We start from the raw sequence: 17,591 nt of genomic DNA, 5'->3' as shown, positions 1-17,591 counted from the left end.
ACCCAGCAATCCCATTATTGAGTATATACCCAAAGGAATATAAAAAACACATGCACATGTATGTAAATAGCAGCACTATTCCAATAGCAAAGACATGGAATCAACCTAAATGCCCATCAATGGTAGACTGGATAAAGAAAATGTGGTACATACATACCATGGAATGCTATGCAGCCATAAAAAAAGAATGAGATCATGTCCTTTGCAGTAAAATGGATGGAGCTGGAAGCCATTTTCCTATGTAAACAAATGCAAGAACAGAAAACCAAATGCTGCATGTTCTCACTTACAGGTGGGAGCTAAACATTGAGAACCCATGGACACAAAGAAGGGAACAACAGACACCAGCATCTAATTGAGGGTGGAGGATGGGAGGAGAGAGAGGATGAAAAACTATATATTGCATACTATGCTTATTACCTGGGTGATAAAATAATCTGTACACCAAACCCCTGTGATATGCAGTTTATCCACATAACAAACCTGCAAATGTAACCCTGAACCTAAAATAAAAGTTTTTTTAAAAAATGTAATTTAACAATATTTGTCAAAAGCCTTCCAAATGTGCATAACCTTTGACCCAAAAGATTTACTACATTGCCATTATTTAATTTTTAGTCACAGTGCATCAGATGTGAAGAAATTATTTTGGTTAAAGCCATTTTCAGTTCTTCAGACTTAGTGATATCACCCACATCCATTCTTGTTAGGTAATTTGAGCACTGAGAATGTTGTCAATGACACCTGTAATACAGTAACTTCACATAAAATTAAAATAAATTGCATACTTTTTAAAAGTATTAATGCTTTTTCATTCACTTGTACATATATAATAATAAAATGATCACCTGTGAATTTATGTGCATATGTGCTCATGTGCATATGAAAAGGTTAGAAAATAGAAGGGCAAGAGATCAGGGGTTAGATATGGGAGACAGAAAGTTTTTTCTTTTTAATTTGAAGAGCTGTAGTTCTGAATTTGTTTTACAATGAATACATTTGCTTTTGTATATTTTTAAAAGCTAGTTTTAATTTAGAATATAATACAAATCATTGTGTGATTAATAATCTATCCAATATTAATAATAACCACCACAGAGATGCAGAAAAGGTACTGAAAAGGGTGTGAGCTGGAAGAGTGGGTGTCATTTAGTAGTGACAGAGGGAGGGCATTCCAGTCCAAAGAAACAGTAGTAGTTAAGGTTTCAAATCAAGAAAGAAAATAACATGCACAAGGTAGGATCAAACAAAAACCTCTGATGGGGAAGTAGTTATGAATAATAACATCAGGTAGAGGGGATGGAGGCAGACAGAGAGGACCTTAAATGTTGTCCTGCCAGCAATGGAGGCCATTGGCAGTTGTGAAGCCTGAATGCTTAATTTTGAAATCTTTATATTTAGGATACAGGCAGATCTATTTGGATATTAATGTATGATGCCAAGTATGTAGGAATTTATGAGTAATGAACAGAAAGGACTATGGGAGCTATCTGGGCTTCCCTTGGAAGGAGAAGAAAACAGCTCTGCTCCCCATTTCAATGATTTACTAGATAGATGATTATCAAACAGCTTAAAACAAGTTATTATTTCTCATTATTTTGAAATCTGGACTGGGCTTAGCTGGGCAGTTCTGGTTCATGTAGTATCTGCTGGGGCTGAAATGCCAAGATGGCTGCATCACTCATATATCTGCTGTCTCCCTTAGGCTAGTGTCAGCAGCTAGGAGCTGACCAGATGTCAAGAACTGTGAAGGATCTAAGACAATACCCTACTTACAAGTTAACAAATTAGTCTGTCACATTCATGGATGCTGGGAGAAGTCCTATGTGAGGGACAAAGAACTTTATTTTTTATTTATTATTTATTATTTTTATTATTCATGGCACAGGAGTCAGCATGAGTTGTATGTTTGCATGAGTTCTCCTTGCCCCTCCTCCCCACCTCCCACCCACTTATGTCTCATGAGAGCAACAAAGAGTGGCCCAAGCAGATGCTGCTCACACAGTGGGATTGTCCCACTTCTGAGGAACTCTGAGCTTAGGATGCTCCCAATCCTGTAAGGGAGCTTCTAGCAAAGATGCCCAACCTTCCTCCCAGGAGAAGACTTTCTCTTTATTGCCCTGATCAGGAAACAAATCAGCCCTCTGCTCAGGAAGGAGACCCTATCTCTATCTTCCAAGGATGTTTGCTATACAAACATCCTTGAATAAAAATATCCTTAATAAGACAGTTCAAGACAAAATTTCCCCCTACCACTGGATGTCTCTCTTCCTCTATATGACCTCTCCATGTGGTGGCATTATGGTCACAGCCCGATGGTCTCAACACAGCTAGACATTGCATATAGTGGCTGGTTTCCAAGCAGATGGAGTTGGGAGGTGCCAGACCTGGCACCACATCACTCCACAGCATGCTATGGGTCAAAGCCCATTTCAAACCAGCCCAGGTTCAAGGAGAGGGGAAATACACTTCACCTCTCAATGTGAGAAGCAACATATGCTGCTGGGAGGGAAAAAGTTGATCACACCTATGTTTGAGGCACATTTACCATACTTCCTATCGAGTAGAAGCAGTGGTTTCTACACTAGGGGAAGTAAGCATTATGTTTATTTAAAATATTTTTTTTAATTTTAATTTTAAAGAAAAGTGGTCAATGAGAACAGGAAGGCTGGGTAAGAAATACGACAGTGCTCAAAGTATACCTGAAATGGAAAAAGTTTAAGAATTACTCCTGGCCAAGCACAGTGGCTCATTTATATAATCCCAGCACTTTGACAGGCCGAGGTAGGTGGATTGCTTGAGTCCAGGAGTTCAAGACCAGCCTGCGCGACATGGTGAAACCCTATCTCTACAAAAAATACAAATATATTAGCTGGGATTGGTGGTGTGTGCCTGTAGTCCCAGCTACAAGGAAGGCTGAGGTGGGAAGACCGTTTGAGCACAGGAGGTCAAGGTTGCAGTGAGCTGAGATCGTGCCACTGCACACCAGCCTGGCTGACAGAGTGAGATCCTCTCTCAAACAAACAAACAAACAAAAAATTACTCCTTACAGAACCCCAGAAATACATAAGTACAGTGGTTACCAATCCTAACCTAAGTACAGATACTCAAGATCTGTCCAAGAAAATATGACTAAGATATCTTTGATGGGGCAAAAGAAGGTGCATGTTTAAATATACTGTGCCACAGGTTAATCTCTTGCATGTTAATGGCCAAGAATCCTCTGGCATTGGTGTCTTCCTTCATAGAGATTTTGCCCCATCTATAGAAACTATAGTTTTGCTTGTATTTCCATTTTAAATTTTTGCAGTTTCTATTGCTTCCATGCCAATATAGAGCACCCTTTATAGGGTCCCCTAGCTGGGGCTCAACACTCCCTAAAGGGGGTCTCCCTGGGAATTCTAAAAGAGTCTTGATAAAACTGTGAGCTAAGAACTGGTGTGGACTAGTGCTTCCCAAACCGAACCAAGCATCAGAAGCATCTGTGTGGCTTTTAAAATTGCATATTCCCAGCCAAGTGTGGTGGCTCAGCCCTGTAATCCCAGCACTTTGGGTGGCCAAGGTAGACGGATTGCCTTGAGCTCAGGAGTTCAAGACCAGCCTGGCCAACATGGTGAAACCCCATCTTTACAAAAAATACAACAATTAGCCAGGCATGGTGGCCCACGCCTGTAGGTCTAGCTACCCAGGAGGCTGAAGTGGGAGGATGGCTTGAGCCCGGGAGGTGGAAGTTGCAGTAAGCCAAGATGGTGCCACCGCATTGCAGCCTGGGTAAAAGAGTAAAACCCTGTCTCAAAAAAATTATAATAATAAAAAATAAATAAAATTGTTAAAATGCATATTTCCCAATGGCTCACACCTATAATCCCAGCACTTTGGGAGGCCAAAGCAGGAGGATTACTTGAGCACCAGAGTTGGAGACCAGCCTGAGCAACATAAAGAGACCCCATCTCTACAAAATTAAAAAATTAGCATGTTGGCACATGCCTGTGGTCCCAGCTACTCAGAAGGCTGAGGCAGAAGGATGGCTTGAACCCAGGAGTTCCATGAATTCGAGGCTGCAGTGAGTTATGATCACACCACTGCATCGGCAACAGAGTGAATCCTTGTCAAAAAAAAAAAAAAAAGCGTAATCCCATATCCAACTCCAGATCCATTGAGATGAAGTCCAGAAATCAGCATGCTTCCAGATCATTCTCATGAAACTAGTCTGGCTTATTCTAAGTGTCCCACCCTAGAAACTTCTAATTTAGCTGGTTTCTGTCCAAATACTTTGTCACTGTCACTGGAACCCTCCTCTCCTCCCCACTGTCACCAATTATAGCTACGGTTTCCTACCCTTCAGTTCTAAACTGTCTTAGAGAGGCAGCACCTTAGGAGAAAACTATTGCTTTGGATATCAGTGAAATGAGGAAACACATCCCTTTTCAATAAACAAAATAACTGCCATGATTGTTAGCTCTTTGTTGGATGGAGAAAAAAAGCAATACAAGGTTCCAGGAGGCATTAAACAGCCACATATTTAAAATTTGAGAATGTATAGCCCATCCTAGAGGCACTCGAAAATCTCTATTCAGTCCCCCTCCAAAATTTCAGAGTTGCCCCTCGAGGCTGTTTTCAAATACAAAACCATCCAGTTAAAAAGGTAAAGTCTAACTACTTGTCCTAAACCAGTGGTCATTGCTGTCACCTTTTGAGCAAACATTTTTATTTATCAAATACATTTCTAAGTGAAACAAGAAAATCTTTTCAAAATATTTGTAAATCACATCTATGTGTGCCGTGAAGAAATGACAGGCTAAGAAATGACAGTTTATAAAGATCATAAACTGATCTCCCGCAGGCTGGCTGTAGTCCTTAGACGTGTTTTGTTTGGTCACCACAGGCTTTTTAAAAATTGTGCTAATATCTTAAAATTCCACATAAAAATTTGTATTTCTGGTATCTCCTTAAAAAGGCCTGGGGCCAGGCACAGTAGCTCACATCTATAATCCCAGCACTTTGGGAGGCCAAGGCAGATGGATCACTTGAGGTCAGGAGTTCGAGACCAGCCTGGTGAACATGGTGAAACCTCATCTCTACTAAAAATACAAAAATTAGTCAGGCATGGTGGTGGGCGGCTGTAGTCCCAGCTACTCGGGAGGCTGAGGCAGGAGAATCGCTTGAACCCACGAAGCAGAGGTTGCAGTGAGGCAAGATTGTGCCACTGCACTCCAGCCTGGGTGACAGAGCAAGACTCTATCTCAAAAAAAAAGTCAGGAGGCCTGGGATCCCTGGACTCACTCCTGATGGCCACAGTGGTCTGAGCTGAACAGAATCTTTCTCTGTTAGATGTGACATGTGCTCTCCAATTTGCCACATCTCCTACCCTCCATCTGGCCTTGTTTGAGGCTTATTAACTTCTTAGTCCCTGAGGTATTTCAGTTTTCCTTCTTTGCTAAGCAGTGGGGTCTCTGCAGAAATCGACACACAAAAAGACAGAGAACGTGTTCAAAGAGAAGCAAACAACATGAAAAGTATCAAGACTAAGGGAAGGTTGAGGGCAAAGAAGAAACTAAAGCCAGCAGGAAGACATCAGCACTAAAAGTCACTAGACCAGTTGCTACAAGATTCAGGTTCTAATCCCAGATCTGCTACTCAGCTAAGAGATAACTCCAGCCATGTCACAGAATGCCTCTGTGCTTCTGAGTCCTCCTCTGTGACCTGAAAAAGGAAGCAAACTGATGTCTTAGGATCTTGAAGGTGTAAGACAGGGGTCATCAAACTACAGCCCACAGGTCAAATCCAGCCAACTGCCAGTTTTTACACTGCCCACTTGCTAAAAATGGTGTTTGCATTTTTAAATGGTTAGAAAGAAAATCAAATGAAAAATATTTTGTGATACAGGAAAAGTATGTGGAATCCTAATTTTAGCAGCCATAAATAAAGTTTTGTTGGAACACAGCCACACTTATTCATTTACATACCATCTATAAGGGCTTCCATGATGCAATAGCAGATTTGAGTAGCAGCAATGGAGACTGTATGGCCCACAAAGCCAAAAATATGTATCTGACTCTTTTCAGGAAAAATGTGTTGACCCCTGGTCTAAGACATCATTCTAAGCTGTTCCATTAAAATATAAAACCCTGCCAGATAATTCCTCATTTGTATTTATATAAAACATTTTTTTTTGAGATGGATTCTTTCTCTGTCTCCCAGGCTGGAGTGCAGTGGCACAATCTTGGCTCACTGAAACCTCCACCTCCTGAGTTCAAGCAATCCTCTCACCTCAGCCTCCCCAAGTAGCTGGAATTACAGGTGCCTGCCACAATGCCCAGCTAATTTTTGTATTTTTAGTAGAAACGGGGTTTCACCATGTTGGCCAGTCTGGTCTCAAACTCCTGACCTCAAGTGATCCACCCGTCTCAGCCTCCCAAAGTGCTGGGATTACAGGTGTAAGCCACCATGCCTGGCTGTATTTATATAAAACATTCTTTCTAAAACAATTTGCAGGCTCAGGTGACTATTTCAGGGGCAAGGTATTTTAGTGTGATCAAAACATTTACATGGGCCTTTTTTCCATGAAACAGTAATAACAGTCACTATGATTTACTGAACACATACTGTGTTCCTGGCACTTCACGTGTATTCTCTCATTAGTATTCTCTGCAATCCATCGAGGTTTTATCATCTCCCTTTTTAGGTAAGTAGACCAAAGCTTAGGAAATTTAAATAATATTCCCAAAGTCAAACAGTTTATAAGTGGCCAAATGAAAATTCAAACCTAGGTCTGTCTGACTCCAAAATCCAGTTCATTATAAATGCCATCATTTATTAATCTAACACCTGTACCCAGGGAGGCTCAGGCTAAAGATAAATTGGGAATAACACCATACTCTGCTGTATCCAAAATTTTTTTTCTCTTTAACCCCATCTCATCCCTAATTCTAAAACTCTACATATAATAGATTCACCTGATTTCCTTTCCCCTTAAATCTCATCTTTCCCCATGAGAAACATCGCCGTGGAAGTTGAGGATTCCCAGTGATTCTCGATTTGATGTTGGGGTGTTTAGTCCTCACGAAAATAAAGCCCCACCAGCCACTGAGATGTGCTCAGCCAGTAGTGGGTTCATCTGTGCTACATTAATGTGGCCTTTGAACATTCTCTCTCTCATCACCAGGAAATGAAGGCAAAAGAAATTCTTTTAAAGAAAATTGTCTCTTCTACCATGAGTTTGACATTCTTCTTTGGTGGCTGTTAATTTTCACCTTTAATATTCTCACCTTTGTCTTGGCAGTATTGTTTAGTTAAATCCAATGTGTCTGGAATGGAAAGAAACTTATCGAGCAGTACATTTGTGCCTTTAAGCAATAGAAACCCCATAAATCAAAGAAAGTGGGAAGTAGAAAAAGAATTGAGCTAGAGCAATGGGTGAAGAGGAGGCCAATAGAAATAGAAAGATGGCAACAGACATCCCATGGAATAAGGAGACAGATGAATTGAGGGAAGAAGAAAAGAAAAAGGGGACCGCCAAATTGAAGAGACAAAGAGAAAGAGAACAAAGAGAAAAGAAATAAAAGAGAGATAGTCATTGTTCCCAGAGGAGAAAGAACATATCCATCCCCCACATTTCCCTAATCCTTTTCCCATCTTAACCAATCTGCAACAGTTCCAATTTGAATCCAAATCAGGTCTGAGGTTTGGGATTCACTAGTAAACTAGCTCTGATTCCCTAATCCCAGCACCGGATGTTTTGGGGTGTTGGGATTTGGAGGTAATTAATTCAGCCACCTGTAACATTCGTTCAGATGTTGCTACCTTTTCATCTCAGTACAAAGTTAACTGCAGATGCTGAGCAGTTGCTCTCCCCACCCATGACTGTGACAGCTCTGAACAACTATGTATCATTCTTCCTAGAAATCTTGTTAGCCCTGTTGTCCTTTATTTCCAAGCGGCAGATATTTAACTTTTTGTAGAGATCCTAGAGAGAATTTATAGTTTTCTATACCTTTAAACTTGTTTATTTGTGACCTCTTTATTGTGCTGGCTATGTGCTGATCTTGTTATAAAAAATACAGAAAGAAAAACCTGTATTTAGTAAAGAGAGTATGATTTCAGTTTCTCGAATATAAGTGCTCATTGCTTTGTGAACTAAAGCAGATTTAAAATAATTTCCTAAAGGGAATTGAGAGCCAGCCTGGTAGCACCCTCTCACCTTGCCTTCACACAGATGTAGACACCCGCTATTTGAGAAACTGACCTCTCTGGGGGCCTTCTCAGCTTTTTTCTGTCACATCCAAAGTGGGGTATTTATTGGTATTCACCCTGCAAAACTGTGATGATAATCATTAAGGAATTTAAAAATATCGAACTCTTTACCTCTCAATATTAATCAAAAGTTTTAACAGAATATAAAGAGAAGAGTATTTGAAAGGCATCAAATAAAATCATTCCTCATAATATTTGCCGAGCATATGATAGGACCTCCCCTGCCAGACTAACACAGAAAGACCTTTGTGGGCCAGGAAAGTGCTCCACTTTTTTTTTTTTTTTTTTTTCTGAGACAGAGTCTTGCTCTTGTTGCCCAGGCTGGAGTGCAGTGGCACGATCTGGGCTCACCGCAACCAACCTCCGCCTCCCGGGTTCAAACAATTCTCCTGCCTCAGCCTCCCAAGTAGCTGGGATTACAGATGCCCGCCACCATGCCCCACTAATTTTTTTGTATTTTAGTAGAGATGGGGTTTCACCATGTTGGCCAGTCTGGTCTGGAACTCCTGACCTCAGATGACCCACCCAGCTCATCCTCCCAAAGTGCTGGGATTACAGGCGTGAGCCACACACCATGCCCAGCCAGTGCTCTACCATTTTGATCACATTTGGTAGCCTTCTCCTCACCTCACCTGGCCCAACCTTTTATGGCATATGCCCTAGTTAAAAGAATTGATATCAAAGTTAAGCAAACTTGCAGAAGACCTAGAATGAAAACCCATGTCTCTGACTTGAAACCCATTTTTCTTCCCACTGTATCACATTGCCTCCCACCTTTAGAAATAAAATGATTTCCCCCAACAACAGAGATGCCTTCTAGTTCATAAAGTAAGTGCCTGTCTGATCAACAGGCAATTTTAAGAATTCCAATATACCTCCTCCCATCTTTGAAAAACAAGGCCATAATGTAAACCATTTGATCAAACATAGAATTTGTAATATCCCTTTAGAAGTTGAAGGACATTAAAAATGGTGCCAGCTAATAAGCATGCTGAGATTGTTATCTGCATTTCAAAGGATCTCTTGGGAGAAGGAAAAAGGTTGGTCATGCACAATTATCTTGTAGAGCAGTTTTTAACCACTCCAATATGTTGGTGGTAAGATTTAATCTTAATGGAAGGATACCTTTATCAACCATTGGGATTCATCATGCACACAAAGCAATTTAGGCATGCATGGTTCCTGCCTTTCTAAGGATCTTTCTAAAATGGAATTCCTCTCCATGGATACTCATTTGCATTGGTGGAATTTCTTGCTAAGGAAACAAAGCATCTTTCAAAATCCCAGGTTGTTACCAACTTGTCGTATCAGAAAGATAATACAATTTCAGTGGAATATTCCCTCTCCTGTCAAAAGTTAATGAGATAATGAGCTCAGTTTAATTTCCTGGTAAGGGCACCATTTTCAAATCACAAAAGCCCCTGACGATTCTGGCATTGCTCACTGCCTTCATTCTTGGCGCCTTCGTTTTTGGTGCCCTTCATTTTCAGAGAGAAAAGTGAAAGGTACAAATTTCAGTTTGAGCACAACCTTTCCCCAGTCTCAATTTCATCATTTTAGCCTTTCTTTTTTTCTTTTTTTTTTTTTTTTTTACATTTCTGGCCCAAGTGTCTACCCTCTTCATTAAAGAAAATGTGGGTAGATATAGATACAGATGTAGATCTCTCCGTGTGTGTGTGTGTGTGTGTGTGTGTGTGTGTGTGTGTGTGTGTGTGTGTGTGTATGGAGAGACAGAGAAAGAAGAAACATGCAATGGCCTAGACATGAATACCTAGCTGAATAAGAGTCTGTCTCAGGACCGGGCGCGGTGGCTCACACCTGTAATCCAAGCACTTTGGGAGGCTGAGGTGGGTGGATCACCTGAGGTCGAGAGTTCGAGACGAGCCTGACCAACACGGAGAAACCCCATCTCTACTAAAAACACAAAATTAGCCGGGTATGGTGGTGCCTGCCTGTAATCCCAGCTACTCAGGAAGCTGAGGCAGGAGAATCGCTTGAACCCAGGAAGTGGAGGTTGCGGTGAGCCGAGATCGCACCATTGAATTCCAGCCTCGGCAACAAGAGCGAAACTCCATCTCAAAAAAAAAAAAAAAAGTCTGTCTCAAGGCATTCAGCCTAGAGTGGAAAACTGACTCAGCCCTCCCAAGCATTCAGTGCAGGAAAAGGAGTGTAGACTTGTCAGAACCCCCTGCAAGGAGCATTTAATCCTGCTTGGAGGAATTAGAAAGGCTTCTTAGAAGAGATATATTTGAGCTGAGCCTTCAAAGATTAATAAGAATACAGAGGGTAGAGGAAGTAAGCTACAGATACTCCCTAAACTCTTTAAATGTAGCAAGGACTTAGGATGTGTGGCAGGAAAGCAAGAGTGGACAAGTATATTGTGGCTTGATGAGAAACTTGAATCCTATGTGAAGACTTTATACTTTATCCTGTGGTTCAAAACAGTAACCACAGATTTTTCATCGGCAAGGGAGAAACAGCTTCAAGTTTGTATCTTAAGGAAAAAAAACTGGTGGTAACAGTAATGTTTACAGTAGAGTAACAAAAAAGTGAAGCCCGATAAACTTGTCAAGGGACATTTCAGAGACAGGATTGGACATGGGAGAACCTAACCCAAGATATTGGGGACGTAAAGGAGAGGAAGGGGTACACACCTTTCTTAGACACGTTTCTTCCACCTAGTAGAGGAGCAGATGTCCTGTGAGCACTTCCATTTTCTAACCCTCTAGCCTTTAAACTCTAAACTGTTTCTCCACCTTCACACACTGAGAGCCAAAAACAAGAATCCCTATGTTCATTTGAATCTTTTTTTTTTTTTTTTTTTTTTTTTTGCTTAAAAATGAAGACTGGCAGATAACAATATCTTATCAGCTCAATCCTGAAAACACCAGCTGGTGGCCTCTTCAGGGTGACCTGGACAAGCAACAGAGAGCGTGGATAACTGTATTTGCTGTTGATTAAGACTGAATTCCAGATTCCTTAAGCTCAACAGCCAGCTGGAATGCTGTTACCTTCCAGCAGATACACACATCCATCTTCATTTGGACTGAGAGGCAGAAGCTCACGTCTTTCATCGGAATAATGAGCAAAGATACCCTCAATCATGAAATCTGCAAATTTTTTGTGATGGCATCTCTTCCTTTTTTAAAAAAAATCTATTTCCATTGGTTATTGGGAAATAGGTGGTGTTTGGTTACATGAGTATGTTCTTTAGTGGTGATTTGTGAGACTTTAGTGCACCCATCTCCCAAGCAGTATACACTACACCCAATTTGTAGTCTTTTATCCCTCAGCCCCTTCCCACCCTTTCCCCAAGTCCCCAAAGTCCACCGTGTCATTCTTAGTTTGATGGCATCTCTTCCTATTCATCCCATCTGTATCAGTTCCTCATTCTGTCTATCATGTCAAAAGGGGCTCAGTGACATGAATACCTTTCCTCCTGAGTATTTTTCCCAATTCAGGTTTAAATTAATTTTCTGAATTTAATTTGGCAAAGTCTTCAGGACACGAGTATTTTAGGGCAGAGGTCTCCAAGCAATATAATGGAATCTAGTAACATATCTCAAAGTTTTTCTAAGTTACTCCTCTTCCTTGTGATTCCAAAGGGATCTCTCTTGGAAGGTGAGCACAGCCTGATAAAGGAACTATTCCTGCTCTGCCCTTTTACATCACAAGACCTCAACTGTATTTTTTGTCACAGATTTATTGAGATATAACACACCATAAAATTCACCCTTTAAAAGTATACAATTAAATGGTCTTAAGTATTTTCACAGAATCATGCAACCATTCTCACTATCTAATTTTAGAACATTTTTATCACCCCAAAAAGAAAGCCCATTAGCAATTACTCTTTTTCCCCCCTTCCCCCTCAACCTCTGGCAACCATCATCTATTTTCTATCTCTTTGGATTTGCCTATTCTGGACATTTCATGTAAATGAAATCATACAATATGTGGCCTTTGGTGTCTGGCTTCTTTCACTTAGCATACTTTGTTTAAGGTTCATCCATTTTGTAACACATATCAGTGTTTCATTGCTTTTTATTGCCATATAATATTCCATTTTGTGGATATACCACATTTCTTGGCCCATTTATCAGCTGGTGGGAATTTGGGTTGTTTCCACCTTGGCTGTTTTGAATCACAGTACCATGAACACTCATATTAAAAGTTTATGTCTGGAAATATTGTTAACAGAAAAACCAGACTCCAGAATATTTTAAAGAGGTTTATTTTGAGCCAATGTGAGTGACTTTTGCCAGGGAAAACACAGTCTCCAGGAGTCCTGAGAAAGTGTACCTGCAGCTATCAGATTACAGTTTGGTTTAATACAGTGTGGGGAGGCAGGAGTTACAGGCAAAGACATAGATCAATACATGGAAGGTATATATGGGTTTGGCTCAAAAAGATGGGCTATCTTGAGGGGGAGCTTACAGGTTATAAGTGGATTCCAAGATTCTTTAATTTTCAATTGGTTAAAGGAGCAAGGCTCTCTGTAAAACTTGGAGTCAGAAGAAAGGAATATTTTAAATTCAGAGAAGGAGGCTACGTAGCAAGATTATTGGCCTGCAGGCGTGACTTAATCCCTGTCTCACATGGCCCTAGGTTTTATTTATAATTCCATTCCTTATTGCCACAGAGTCAGTTTTGTTCAAATTAGGATTTCTTTAACATTAATGTGTGTGTGTGTGTGTGTGTGTGTGTGTGTGTGTGTGTGTCTATCAAGGAGAAAGAAAGGTCTATGTGTTAATACAGCTAAGGTTCTGACCCTGTGGTCTGTTGTTGTGCCTAAACTCCACAAGAAAGGGGATAGGCCAAGTGTGGTGGCAAGGCAGGAGGACTGCTTGAGCTCAGGAGTTCAAAACCAGCCTGGGCAATAGAGGAGACCCCAGTAGCTATAAAAATTAAAAATTAAAAAATTAGCCTTGCATGATGGCACACACTTGTGGTTCCAGCAACTCAGGAGGCTGAAATGGGAGGATCGCTTGAGCCTAGGAGGTTGAGGCTCCAGTTAGCCATGTGCTAGGCAACAGAGCAAGGACCTGTCTCCAAAAAACAAGTTGGGGGAGGGGATAAAATGAGATATGTCTGGCCTCCCTTCCGATCATGGCCAGGAATTCAGTTTTTAGGGTTTTTTCTGGGGTCCTGTTGGCCAAAAGGGAGTCCATTCAGTCAGTGAGGGGCTTAGGATTTTATTTTTAGTTTCAAAAATGTTTTCCCTTCTCTTGGGTATATATCTAGGAGTAGAATTGCTGGGTCAAATAGTAACTCTATATTTAACATTTTGAAAAACTGCCAAACTGTTTTTCAAAGTCCTGTATCATTTTACATTCTTACCAGCAACATATGAGGCTTCTCATTTCTGCTTATCCTCACCAACACTTATTATTATCCATCATTTTTATTTCATTCACCCTACTGGGTATGAAGTGATATTATATTGTAGGTTGCATATACATTTTCCTACTGACTATTGATGTTGGGCATCTTTTTAAGTGCTTATTAGCCATTTGTATATCTTCTTTGAAGAAATGTCTATTCAAATCTTTTGCCTTTTTTTCTTTTTTTTGAGACAGGGTCTCACTATGTTGCCCAGGCTGGAGTGCAGTGGCGCAGTCCTGGCTCACTACAATCTGCACCTCCCAGGTTCAAGTGATTCTTGGGCCTCAGCCCTCCTGAGAAGCTGGGATTACAGGCGTGCACCACCACGCCTGGCTAATTTTTGTATTTTTCATAGAGCCAGGGTTTCGCAATGTGGGCCAGGCTGGTCTCAAACTCCTGACCTCAAGTGATGCACCCACCTCAGCCTCCCAAAATGCTGGGATTACAGGCATGAGCCACCAAACCCAGCCCCCATTTTTTAAATGAGTTATTTGTTTCTTATTGTTGAATAGTAGGAATTCTTCATGTATTCCAGATACAAGTTCCTTATCATATCATATATCAGATATATGATTTAAAATATTTTCCCCACTCTGTGGGCTAATTTTACTATCTTAATAACATTGTTTGCAGCACAACATTTTTAATTTTGATGAAATTCAATTTATTTTTTATTTTGTTGCTTGTGTTTTTTGTGTCATATCCAAGAAACCATTGCCTAATCCAAGGTCACAAAGACTTACCCCTATATTTATTTCCTTCCAAGAGTTTTATAATTTTAGATTCATTCTGAATTAAATTTGTTTAACAGATGGTCTTACTCTGTTGCCCAGGCTGGAGTGCAGTGGCACAATCATAGTTCACTGCGGTCTTGAATTCCTGGTCTCAAGCAATCCTCCTGTCTCAGCCTCCCAAGTAGCTGGGACTACAGGTATGCATCACCATGCATGACTACTTTTTTCTCTATTTTTTGTAGAGACAGGGTCTTGCCACGTTGCAAAGCCTGGTCTTGAACTCCTGGCCTCAGCAATCCTTCCCACTAGGCCTCCCAAAGCACCGTAATTACAGGCATGAGCCACTGCTCCCGATCTGAGTTAATTTTTGTATATGGTGTGAGGTAGGGGCTAGGACCTTCACCATATTAATACACAGATCTTCTTCCTTTCTCCTTGATACACACACAGACACACACACAGAAACACATACATCCATATTTCTCTCTCTGTCCTCCTCGCCTTCCCTCTCTCCTCTGAAGATAGCATACCTTGGTTGAAATCCCAGCTTCAGCTGTTAAAAGCTGGGACAATTGCTTTACTATTCTGGGCTGGCCTCTATTTCCTCAGCTATAAGTTGAGAATAAACATACTTGTCTCATGGGATTGCCAGAATGTTAAATGAACAGCCCCTCTCTGCTTTCCATCCAAAATTTCATTGTAGTTTCTCCTCACAAAAATATTGAAGGACTATTGTTCTAAACTAGCAATTATCAAACCTGATTATACCACACAATCACCTGGCAAGCTTGTTAAAACGCAGATTGCGGATACCCACAGAGTTTCTTATTCAGAAGATTTGAGGTGGGGCTTGAGTATTTGCATTTCTAAGAAATTCCTAGAAATGCAGGTGATAGCATTTCTAGGAACTTCTATTAGGTGATAGCACTGAATGCACTTTGAAAACCACTGGGAATACAAAAGGAATGTGTGTGGTGGAGAGGGGAACACTCGAGAGCCATAGGAGAAGAGCAAAAGCCCAAGGCTATAATAAATTTCCTAATATGAACCACAAGGCAAGAGGCAAAATTAAAATAAAAATTATCTTGTATATTTCAATGATATCATGTTTTATGTCTTTACTGATGAAGGGTAGCAAGAGATGGACTAAGAAAATTATATTTCACAAATCCCCAGATAATATATGTAACTTAATGAATCTTTAACTTCTCTTTGTAGGAAGTGGTATACAGTGCTGGTGAAATTACTCCTTAAATATTTATGTCAGAGGACTTCAAACCAGAGCAACTCCATTTTGAGTGAGGGCTAGGAAAATGAGGCTGAGACTTGCTGGGCTGCATTCCCAGAAAATTAAACATTCCTAGCCTCTAGATGTTTATGGTTAAGGGAACAAATTAATAATATTTACTAAAACAGACCCAGACTTGGGAGTGTCCAGATATCCCAATATTTGGAGAACAAACGCATTCCTAATTTTGCTTTAAAGATAATAATATTGATCCTTGCAAATATAGTAATTAAGAACATTAAGCCTTTATCACAAACCCTTGTAGCAGAACACATCTCCCCATATATAAGAGTATTGTACCTAGGGTGGACACATTCCTCCTCTTACTTTCAGGAACATCCTACTCTGTCTATGGAGCAGCTGTCCTTTCACCACTTTACTTTCTTAATAATTTGCTTTTGCTTTGCACTGCGGACTGGCCCTGAATTCTTTCTTGCGTGAAATCCAAGAACCCTCTCCTGGGGTCTGGATCAGGACCCTTTCCTGTAACATTTAAGGTAGAATTGGAATACTTGATTGGGACCAAGCTAATATGACCCCTGCCTCAGCCCTTAGTCTATCCTGACACAGGTGAGAATCTACACTGAGATCAGTACTGATTAACCCATATTCTGAGACAACTGTCCAACCCAGGATCTCTCCTCTCCCTTTCTTGGTCTAACCTGTACCTGCCAGTATCTCATCTTTGAATTCTTGCCTCACCTTTTAGATCCTAGCATTGCTCCCGCTTCTGACTGTCAGTCAAGAAAAAAATTACGAGACAAGTCTCAATCATTTTAGGAGACATATTTGCCAAAGTTAAGGACACACCCAAGAGACAAGTCTATGCCTTTCTCGGAAGATGATTTTGAGGGCTCCAAATGTAAAGGGGAAAGGGCAGGAAATAGAGAAGTACAAAATTTTCATGTAAGCGGGGGGCAGAAAAAAATAGTTATTCATGCCTTTGGCTCAGCGAATCTGCATTTTTTACGTAAGATGACATAAACAAATGTTGCAGAGGAAAAATGCAGAGAATCTGCATTTTACATAGGATAAAAATAGACCAAATGGGGAAGGGGAACAATCAGATATGCATTTGTGTCTGGTGGGCCAAGGTGACTGCACCTGTAAAGATAAGTTATCAATTTACGTTGCCATGGTGAACTTTAACAGATCACTAGGAATTTCCTTTTGGGCAAAATATGAGGGAGGTGTGTAGCTTTTCATCTCATAGCGATTTTATTTAGGAACTAAAAGGGGAAGGCAGCTTTGCGTGACTCAGTTCGCAGCTTGACTTTTCCCTTTGGCTAAGTGAGTTTGGGGTCTCAAGATTTAATTTCCTTTCACATGACTTCAAACTTGGTGTTTGTTCTTGGTCTCCTCGGTGTATAAAGCATTCCATTTCCTGTGGACATGAACTTGCTGCATCCTTCCAGCACCAAGCATCCCCTGCCTCTAGGAAGATTTTAGGTTGCTAAAGAGAGTTGATCAGCTGGGCACGGTGGCTCTCACCTGCAATCCCAGCACTTTGGGAGGCCAATGCAAGCAGATCACCAGAGGTCAGGAGTTTGAGACTGGCCTGGCCAACTTGGCAAAACTCTATCTCTATTAAAAATACAAAAATTAGCTGGGCATGGTGGCGCACGCCTGTAGTCCCCACTACTCAGAGGCTGAGGCAGGAGAATCGCTTGAACTCGAGAGGCAGAAGTTGCAGTGAGCCAAGTTCAGGCCGCTGCACTCCAGCCTGGGTGACAGAGCGATATTCCATCTCATAAAAACAAAAAAAAAAACAAAAAAAAAGGTGTTCATGATTTATTAAGTGAAAAAAGGGATTACTTGACAATGAGTATATTATAAAAATGAATGTGTATGTACACAGAAATAGGCCTAAAAGTCATATATCACATTTGGAGAGTTATCAGAGTAATTTTATATTTCGAAGGTTATTTGCA

The sequence above is a fragment of the Pan paniscus genome, chromosome 7 (genome assembly GCF_029289425.2).
Source record: "Pan paniscus chromosome 7, NHGRI_mPanPan1-v2.0_pri, whole genome shotgun sequence".
Taxonomy (NCBI): domain Eukaryota; kingdom Metazoa; phylum Chordata; class Mammalia; order Primates; family Hominidae; genus Pan; species Pan paniscus.
This window is presented reverse-complemented; position numbering follows the sequence as displayed.